This window comes from Phodopus roborovskii, unplaced genomic scaffold (assembly GCF_943737965.1).
Source record: "Phodopus roborovskii unplaced genomic scaffold, PHOROB, whole genome shotgun sequence".
Classification (NCBI taxonomy): domain Eukaryota; kingdom Metazoa; phylum Chordata; class Mammalia; order Rodentia; family Cricetidae; genus Phodopus; species Phodopus roborovskii.
Genome location: NW_026126481.1, coordinates 2,035,333 through 2,046,487, shown reverse-complemented (window position 1 = coordinate 2,046,487; position 11,155 = coordinate 2,035,333).

The following is an 11,155-nucleotide window of genomic DNA, read 5'->3' as shown; positions in this document are numbered from 1 at the left end:
AAGAGTCAGCATGACTTTGTAGTAGGGAAAAACCTAAATGAGAATCAAGCTTCCCTGGCTTTGTTTCCCAGATTTGCAATACAAACAGTTACTTGCTCAAACCTCACTCAGTTGCAGCATCCTCATGAACAACAGCAGGTCTGTGGACTTTGGAGTTAGTAAGATCTCACTTAGAAATTAGCTTTGCTAATTGTTAGTTCTGAATCATTGGCCAGATGCACAGACCCCTAAAGCCTTTACTCCCTTAAGCCCCAGGTTAAGTGAAGGAACTTAGAGAAGAAAGTTAACCCAGTCTGGAAGCTCATAGTGGAAGTCCATCTATCTGTAGTGGAGTTGTAAACTATTTCCTGAAATTTAACAAGTTAACAATTAAAGAATTCTGATTTGTTGAGCAGAAGCATACACACATGTGTTCCAAAACCCAAGCAGCACACATTCCTCTCAGGGGACAACTTTATTGCAAAGAATGGCATCTTGACTAAAGAGGTACAGACAACCCATTTATTTCAATTCTCCGTAGCATTTTGAACCATTTGTAATATTCCATTTGTGCTAGATGCTTTAAAAACATAATGATTACTTTATTACACAGAGAAACACATCAGTGGACATCTCTCCTTTAATAAAGCATGCCGTTAGACACAATATTGTGCAATATGATTACACACCATTACGGGATGTTCTTCTTACTATGGAAAGCAGTGGAGCAAATGATGCTAATATTGTTGGGATGTTGCCTGGCTTTGTTGGATCCCAGTAATACTTCCCTTTAGAAAGTACGCAAGAATGGCTGGCAAGTCTGACAGCCAGCCTACTCAACAGTCTTCAGACTACATTTTTGCATGTTTCATGCATTGGAACCAGATACCTTCAAATTGTTCCATTTTTAACTCCTGGATTGCATTTCAGCTTGAGATCATACTGAAGGAGGGGAAAAAAAAACTTCAAACTTTTTGATCTAGTTGATGTATACTCCTCTGCTTTACAAAGGAAGTATCTTGAGTATGTCTCTTGGCACCAGTACCTGGGGACAGGGGACTGTGGATTTTATGAAGCCCTGAGCTCAAGCTTCAGTTTAGTGCTGTTCTGTTGTCGGGTTTTCAGCAGTGGGCTCATCCATAACATCATGTGATCTCACTTCTAACTCCAGTGTTTCATTGAGAAACATCTTAAGAATACAGTTTCTAAGACAAGACAGAAGAGAACAAAAGGATAAAGCCACCTTGACTTTAGAGCCCCAAGGACAAAGAAAATTGAGAATGAAATAGCCCATAATGCATCAGACAGTCCCATGCTATCATATTCCTGTATTTCCCTTCTGGAACTGTAGACAAGTCTTTACAGTTTCAAAAAAGTGTCCAGACTCCAAGCCAAAGACTACTGACTTAAAGGCAAGCAGTCCAGAACAAATTCACTGTTGAGGAAGTTTCATTTATCCAAGTACTTCTACCACAAAAACAATGTACAGGACAGTATTGGGCTCCAGGGGTTCAAAGGTGTGAGGCATAGAACTCCTGGGTTTCAAGGGCCTTGGTAATGTAAAGCGCTCAGAGACACAGAGGGCAGAGATGAGTTTCTTCTGGAAAACTGTCCTCAAGAACTTGGGGTTTGAGTTAGACCTAAGGACAGCTTGTGCTTTCAAAGGCATCCAGAAGTGCCCAGAGGCTCTTCTCTCACAGTCACAAATGAAAACAAAACAGACTTTTGCAGAATGTGTCTTATGATGGGATTGTAGACAGGATCGGTGATATCATTTTCAGTTTGTAGAAGAAATGGACTGAAACCTCTGAAATCATGAGTCATCTTTAAAGAGACAGATTATATTATCCAAGTTCTCATGGGTAGATAAGAGTAGAATTGGAAAAAGAAAGCAGGTCAGAATTCAGATTCGGAACATGTTTTATCTAAGTCTGTCTAAAGGAAAAGAACTAATAAAATGTATATACCTAGTATAATAGAAGATTTGGGTTGGTTTACAGGACGGGGTTGGGTAAGCCAAAGGTAGCCTTCTGGATGCTGGAAGGGCAGCATTATTAGGCAGTTGAACAATCTGGGAAGCTCAGCAGTACCAGCACAGCTGCAGCCATGCATGCACTCACACAGACGGGAAAGGGGCTTGCACATCTTTGGGTCATTTGAGCAGCCTATGAAAAGATATGTGCTGTATTCAGCATGGGTCTTTCTCCTTAGTCACAGTCTCACAGAGCAATTCTCCTTGGAAACTCTCCAAGTCATTCAGAGTCATACAGAGGTGTTTTTCACCAGTCCCAGACATTTCTCAATCCAGTCAGATCAACAACAAACACAAACTGTCACATGGGCTGTTTCTCTGCTTTGCCCATGCACTCTCATGCTTGACACCTGTGAGAGGAAAAGGTCCAGTTGGATGTTTGGTTTTGGTATCTTTTCACTTCTCTTATGGGTGGAATGTTCTGTGTAAAAACACAAGCATGCCAGTGGTCTTGCTTAATCAGGCCAGCATGCTATCTATGTGTCTTAAAAGCAATGATTGGGGAGATTGGGTAAGGCATGAGTGATAATGCAGAGGCCTTAGGTTCCCGCCTCTGAGAGCCTGTGAGTGCCCAGACTGATGAAATGAAGTGATCGTGTTTCATGGGCCTTCTATGGGCGCTGTGACATCAGAATGACAGGGTTATTTTTACAGGGACAGGGATATTGACTTCAAGAAGGGTCATATGACTTGGTCCATGTGACAGATGAGACTCATGATTAGAGCAGAGACTTGAATATATTTTAATCCTGCTGGTTTTCAGTCTGCTGTGGACTGATGTTATTTTATCTTCACGAAGAAACAATGTCTCTCGTAGTAAGTCATGATTTATATTAAAGGTCCAGGTGCTTTTAACTTTTGTCAAACCATAAATCTCCTAGGTCTTTCCCAGATAGTGATTTTTGGTAGATGGGAAGGGGGATGTAAAAACAAGAGCCTAACATAGTGCACTGTCAGCCACACCCCAGTCCCCACCATCTATCTGCTCTGCACATGTACTCTATAGGGGCCTCTTCTCCAGTGTAGGTCTGCTGTTCAGTCCTGAACTTTGGTCATATTCAGTCCCTTACTTGTAAACAAAAGACCATCCTCACAAGGCTACCTTATGTCATTTTCAGTACTCCTGCCTAATTTCCTGATCTCTCTGCTTTGAGTTCAGTGTAAAAGGTCTGAACACCAGAATTTCTGTATTGTTCTTGAAACTAGTGTTGTGCAGTATTCTTGGATGATCTTTTATGCCTTAGTTTTTCTAGTCTATATTACTCTATCATCTATCTTGCATCTATCTATCTGTCTGTCTATCTATCTATCTATCTATCTATCTATCTATCATGTCTCCTTCCCTCTTCTTCCAACCTCCCCCCCCCGTGTGTGTGTGTGTGTGTGTGTGTGTGTGTGTTTACTTCCAGAATATCATAAATAAATGCTGCTATTATTTGGATCTTAAATATTCCTCCAAAGCCCAATGTTGATGGCATGCTCTCCAGTCTTACTGGTATTATTGGGAAGTAGAAAAACTCCAGAAAAGTATGACCTTATGAGAAGAAATGAGATCATTAGGGTTACGTGCTGAGAAGAGATATTAGGATCTGATTTTCCTCTCCCTTCTTGCTTTACCATGAAGTAAGCTTCTTTGTTCTGCCTATGTTTCCTGCCACGTTTTTCTGCATTGTGACAGACTCGAGTGCATTCTGGGGAGTGGGGGTTCAAATAGTGGAGCCTTCACATTCTCTTAAGTGTGCATCACACTGCACTGAAGGCAGTTGCCACTCAACTAATTAGCTGTGGAGACTTATCTAGAGCAGCAGTCAAAGGGAGGCAGGGGCTGTTGTGCCTGTTTCTGATCTGAACTGCTGACGCGTGTGCTCTTCACTAGTGACCAAATACCATGGTGCTTTGCTGCCAGTACCTGGAAGTCAGTGACTCACACAAAGTACTTTTCTCATTAGAATGACCTCAGCTTAGTGGAAGAGACACAGTGATGAGAGGTGTAGGTGTTTATAAGTGCAAACAGGGTACAAGGATGTCACAGTTGCCTTTAATATGCACAGCGCTTGACAGCTTACAAAACAACTTCACACATCTTACCTCATTTGGCCCCCACAATTACTTCCAGAAATAGGCAGGGCAGGATTGTTATTTCCTCCTCACAGCTGGGATTCAAAACCAAAAGCTTTGCCTATGACCACACTTTAATGAAAGGCAGGACACATTCTCAGACCTAGAACATCATTTGCCAAGTGTTAAGCTGTTTCTGTCATCTCCAAAGTGTCCTGGAAGATACTGACTCCCAACCCCTGCCTCATACTCGGAAAAAAAAAAAAAAAGATGGGAATAGCTGGGAAGTGACACGATTATGTAAAGTTGACTGGCTGGGAACTCAGGAGGATGTACCCATTACCCATTTTGTTTTCATAGATGATTTAAAGGGTTTTTTTTTTCATTTTAGAGAAACAGAATAGATGAACTTAGCTATCTGCTCCAGTCTGCTTGAACAGCAGTTTTGCCCACCAGCAGAGGGGCTGGGAATGGCCATCATTGCCCTTTCAGTCTCCCTTGTAGAAGTGCTTGTGACCATAAGAGAATCTGTCACCTCAGAAACCACTAGTGAAAGTTCCTGTCTTGCTGAAAAGAAAGATGAAGGCTGCCATATCTGCTTTTATGTTCTGTGAGGGTATGGCTTCTAGAACTCAAATACCCACGTTGAGATCAGGATTAGTGGTCTGTGGTATCCCCTTTATCTCTGTGGTTTGTGTTCTTTGTGGCTACCAGTCCACAGAACAAAGGGACAGAAGCAACAAAAGAGCTCCTCAGATGGCCTGTGAACACAATGGAGACTTCAGTGAATCAGCTCAGCTTTACTCCAGAATATATGGGAGGAAATATATGGGATTGGGAAGCCTGGGGACAAGCCCTAATTTGCATTAAATGACATGGTCCTATAATAAGGTTTCATATGTGGCAGTAGGTCCTATAGCAAAGCTCCTAGTACAAGTCTTAGTTACCATATATGCAGCAGGGGGAAAGCTTCTAGTAGGTAACTGCACCAAGGGTCATGCTAGAGAGAAACCAGGCATCCTGGCTTAGTGACAGCTTTCAGATAAGGTCAGCCCTCTGGGCCTGGAGACATTGTCCAGACAAGGGCAGGTAGAGAACAGAAAGTCTCACTGTGACGGGATGCTATCATGTTGTTGAGCTTTGGAGAGAGCTGCCAGACCATAATAGACCACAACTTCTGACCATCAATGCCTCCAACAGTGGTCCATTCTTTAAATAAGACATTAGTTAGCTTCACAGCTACTGTACATTCAGATATTGCCACAAAGCAAAGACATTATTGCTGTCAAAATTACTTTTCTATAGCTGTTCTCTTACATGAGACAAATGTTCTCCCACACTGGGACAGACAGGGCAATTTCATGGGCCTGATAGACCCTCAGTCTAGGATCCTAGCATTGCCCATTTGATACAGTAAACAAAATCTGAAATTAAGAGTTATGAAAAAAATTGGAGTTACATACTGGACAAAGGAGCTAGAGAGATGGCTCAGTGGTCACAGAGAATTCAAGTTTTATTGGCAGCACTCAAATCAGGCTGCTTACAACCAACTATATATAACTGTAATTTCATGAAGCTCTGACATCTCTGGCCTCATTGGGAACCTAACTCATATGGCTACCCTCATATGGATACACTTACATACACATAGTTGAAAATGATGAGAAATAAATCTTTAAGCTACCATAACAGTTGTTTATCCAGCATCAATACTCTTTAACTCTTACATCCATGGACTTATGCTTCTAAACAAATTCATACCAGTAACTATATAAAGTAAATAACCCTCTTGGTTTTTCTCATTAAACCACTACCATTCCTAGTACCTTGCTTTTACACATATTCCAATATGTGCCTCTGTCTGTCTATGCATTCCTGCACATTTTCTTCTCCTTACTCATCTTGGGCACACAGGCATCATCACTTTCAGGATTCTTTCCATCCCCAGGTGACTTCATGACATATTTTAATGTTCTATGTCATATTAACCTAAGACTCTGAAACCTTCTTAGAAGCCATAATCATCATCATCATCATCATCTTCTTCTTCTTCTTCCTCTTCCTCTTCTTCTTCTTCCTCTTCTTCTTGTGAGGAGGAAGAAAAAGGTATTCTTTTCTTTTTCTTTAAAATTAAAACAAAGTAACTAAAGAAATAAAGCTTCTGGTGATTTAAAAGAGATTTTAGAACTCTTAATCATATGATGGGATATCACACTATTCAGTCAATAACAAAAATGACATTTGGGAAACAACAGACAAAATAGCAAAGAAAACATGACTTAAGGAAACATTTCACATTGCTGTTGATGTTGCCAAGTACAGCTTGCATGTGTTAATATGTTCAAAAAGAAGTTTATAGAAAGTCAGAAAAAAAATCACTATCGTGCCCTGTGTGAGAGCTTGTACCTTCCTCAGCTCAGCATCTGAAAGGGTCTCCTGCAACAAAAGCACACTTAGTGCACAGTTTGTCTGAGATGAATAAGTGATGTGTGCTCTGGAAGTGCTGTGTGGGTTTTTCATAGTGTGTTGGTTTGACAAAAGAACCTTCTGGATATCTGTAAGCTTGCTGCTGCTGCTGCTGTTTTCAATCTCTGTCTCTCTGTCTCTGTCTGTGTGTGTGTGTGTGTGTGTGTGTATGACTGTATATGTGTGTGTGAGAGTGAGTGTGAGTGTGTGAGTGTGTGTGTGAATGTGTGTATGTGTATGTGAGTGTGTGTGTGTGTATGACTGTGAGTGTGTGTGTGTGTGTGTGTGTGTGTGTGTAAGTGGCAGTATGCCTACAACAAGGAAAGAAGCATACTGAACATAAAGCCAATTCATCAAACAAGGGTTTGGAGTAATAAAAACAGGAAGCTAATGAGCAAACTTCCTCATGGTAAATAGTTTCCCCCTTTCTGTTTTGCCTGTAAATATTGCTTTCTCCAGTCTTCAAGGGCATGGTCTTTGCCTTGTCTTTAGCAACTGATGGTGTTGTTGCAAATATCAGGCCTGCAACAAACTGCAGTGTCGTAGCAAGTGGAAGACTGATACGAAACAGTGAAGAATCACTAACAAACATGACAAGATGTGCATTACTGGAGGCAATCACACACATCTCAGAAGCATTCAACAGACTCAGTCCCTGATGTTAATGACCTGAGGATGTGCTTGGCCTTTTCATTGTCTCTGTTATGTTCAAGTAATGAAAATATTAGTTATTGTGACTATAAAGTTGCAGCAGAGTTAGTTCCTTTTTGTAAGATAAAGTTTGATTCATCCTATGCCTTGGGAAAATGGTTTATTATGCTTCAATTCAAAGGAAAACTAAAATTAGGATTAGTGGGAACAGCTCACTTTGTCTGGGCCACTTGGTTCCAACTCAAGATGTATGGACTTTCACATTGCCATATTAGAGGAAAGTGACCAAGCTCTCATCTTATTGATGCCACTACTGTGAGACTTTGGAAATGTCTTAGTAAATTGCTGAGAAGACATCCACAGAGTCAAACATGTAGCCACCAAACAATTACCCACACCAGCAGGAGTCCTGCCTTCATCAAGCAGACATCCTTTCTTTTGGGCTATTCTATGCTACTGGTCCCTTGTGTCTCTTCAGGGAAATGTGGTGCTATCCTTTAGGGTCATTTGCCAATCACTTTCCAAGGGTGTATCTGCGTCATCATGGCTTATCTTGTAAAGCAAGCTTCATTAGTAGTTTAGTGGCACTTTGTCCCTTTTGGGGGGAGGGAATTGTAGCACAGACTGGCTTTAAATTCATGACCCCATTGCTTCCATCTCCTGGATCTTGGGATTACAGCTGTATATCACCATGTTGATATCCATGGCATCTTTTAAAAATATGTGTACCTGTAAAATAGTTTTTCACTTTTGTTTAGATACAGTCACATGGATGTGAATTTGTTATTGAGGGATAAAGAGACCTCAGGGAAGGAGGGCTGCAACAAACTCTCAGTAAGCAAGTATTTAAGTGGGAAGAGAAAAGCAAATCCAGTGATGAAAAGCAAGAAGGGATGGACAGAGCAGGAAAGTGATCAGCAGGAAGCAGGTATAACTAGAGTTCTGAATGAGAAAATGCTGGCTGCTGATTTTGGTAGGCACTCACTGAACGTTAAGGAAGAGGATAGCCATGCCACTGCTCATTAAAACTGAGAAGAGTGGCGTGGGGCATGGGCAGGGCACAGACACACACACACACACACACACACACACACACACACATTTCTGATGTTAACAAAAATATATGGTGATCAAGAATAAGGCAGCAAGGACTCTGAATCTTAACTCTCCTGCTATCACATTTCCTTTTGTCCTGTCTCTGTTTTGTCACCTATTATGGGCCTGCTGTGGGTTGAATAGATCTCCCAAGTTCATGCGCTGTGAATTGAACCCTGAACACAGCGGTGTAAAGATGGATTTTTAAAGTGTAGATTAATGTCACTGCTTATAGGAATAAAAAGAGCGAATGAAGCAAACGCTACTGCTCTCATCAGCATGTCACCTTTTTGTCTCTACCCTTGTGCAACATGAAGCCCGTGCCAGATTGAGGCCTCTTCCCTGGACTTGCTATCCTCCTAGGCCTTTGAGTATATACACCTTTATTCTTTATAAACAGCCCCAGTGCTTTGTTCCCCAGGAGCTAAAGAATCTCTTTGTTTTCTCCTTTCACAGTTCAGAAGATTTTCTGAGGGGAGGGACAAATCACTACTTCTCTGGTCATGTATCCTTTTTGTCTTCTACCTGGAGCTTTTCTTGGGCACTCTAAAGCTAAAATATGCCTTGGAATATCTTGGTTTCCATGTGACCTAGGACAGAATGGTCTGTGTCTAGAAAAATGTGAATGGTAAAGGAATAAACTGATGATCAGTGTGTTGTCGACTACATCAGGGAACTGGGGATTAAGTGAGAGGGAAGTTTCATGGGAAAAGATGTAGTAGATAAACTTAGAGTTGCAGACAAAAGACAGTGAAGGTTCAGTGGTACTGTGGAGTAGAGGTGAGATTATGTGCCTTTTAAAGATAAGGGGGTTTTGCCAACCAGTGACAATTGAAATTATTGTATCACCATTTCAAGGACACTGAAGCCAGGTTTCAGAGGCTTGGTGAACAATGAGTAATGAAGAGACAGATACACTCTTTACATTCTAGAAGAATAGCTACTCTGATGGGCTTCACTAAATGCGACTCCGTCTTCAAAAACTGAAAAGAATATTTCCTATGCAATTTCGAGTTTACTCCTAAAAATTGAAGTCTCCAAGACCAGGCTACAGAGACCCACAGAGACAGCTGACTTGAACAAGGGGGAGATAACAGGACCCTAGACTGAGCTGGGAATCCAGCATTGGACCGACTCAGATCTCCTGAATATGGGTCTCAGTTAGGAGGCCTGGGCAGTCTAAGGGACCTCTGACAGTGGAGCCAGGATGTATCCCTGGTGAACAAAAGGACTTTGGGAGCTCATTCCCCATGGAGGGATACTCCCTTACTCCAGAGGCAGGAGGGAGGGCCTAGTCCCTACTCCAAATGACTTGACAGATTTTGTTGACCCCTCCTGGAAGGTATCACTCTCCCTGTGCAGTGGGGGGGGGCAGAATGGGAGGGGAGGGTGGTCGGGGGGCATGGGAGGTGGGAGAGAGGGAGGGAGAGGGAACTGGGATCGATATGTAAAGTAAGAAAAATAAATTAAACATTTTTTTTTAAATGTATGTCTCCAAGGGGTGGTAGTAAATAAGCACAGTGATCAAGGCCTCCATGTGTGGTTGTGCAGGTCATGTATGTATAGGACCCTATTGCAGCATTCAAGGTTGCGGTGCTGAGAGCAGTGAAGGATCAAGAAGGTTAACATTACATGATCTCAAACAGTGGTACCCTGAGGCCAATGCCACATTGAGTCAGGACGACTAAGTCAAGACAAGAAAAAGGTACTAAATCTGCAAGAGTCCTACATCAAGCTAGGATCCTCAAAGTGGGCCAAAGTACATCAAATTGAGTGTATCCTTTGCTCTCACAGAAATCACACATACTTCCCCTGGTAGAAATAATCTTTTCTTCGGCATTTTCATAGTCTATAAATTAAGTCTATAAAAATATAAACAGAAAATAAAGATTTATAGAAATAAAGAATACTATAATTTTAAATCAGTATCAAAACAGAAATAGATTTTCTTATGCATTTCACCTACTAGAATTACCAGATACTAAATATAAATGTGATCTATTTGAAGTATTAAAAGAAATATAAGGAGAGAATGAATAAAAAAACAAACAAGTGAGAACAGTTAAAAAATATCAAACTATTGAGGAAGATCTATAAAACAATCAAATAGTGCACTAGAAACAAAATTATAAATTACAAAATTAAGAGCTGAATGAATTACTGAAATTGATGGAATTAGTCAAAGCTGCAATGACTATTGGTAAGTTGAAGGCATAACCATAAACATTATCTGGAACATCAAAGAAAATATGTTTAAAATATGAAAGAGAAATCAAGAGATAAAGTAGAATAAGATGTGATGTTTGTCACATGCAAGATTCAATTGGCATAAATGAAAAGTAACAACAACAACAACAAAGAAAGTTCAAAGAAAAGCAAAGAGACAGAAAAGGGGCAAAAACTCAAGTGATGTTTAATTTTTATGTCAGTTTGTCCAGGTTATGCTTTCTGAAGTATCATTCTTTTCTCTGGAAAATTCTGATTAATATACCATGGGTAATAGAACGCTATAATATGGAATATATGCACATATATAGGTTATATGGTTTATTGTTTATGTAAAATTATCACCTCATGGGAAGAATAAAATCCAGCTAAATGTTCTTTACAAGAAACACTCTTATAACTCAAGGGTTTATAATGACAAATGGGTACAAATACTAATAATTTAAAAATTGTATTTTTGGATGGATTGTCAATATTTATATACTCATCTTTAAACTGAATAAGGAAAAAAAATCAAACTGAGGAAAGGGAAAGATATGAGAAGATACAGTTATAAGTAAGCTAATTATAGATATTTATGAAAATCTTATGCCAGTTTATCTCAACAGAGGCAAAATATGAAATTCTTTAAAATATAACAAATCTGAC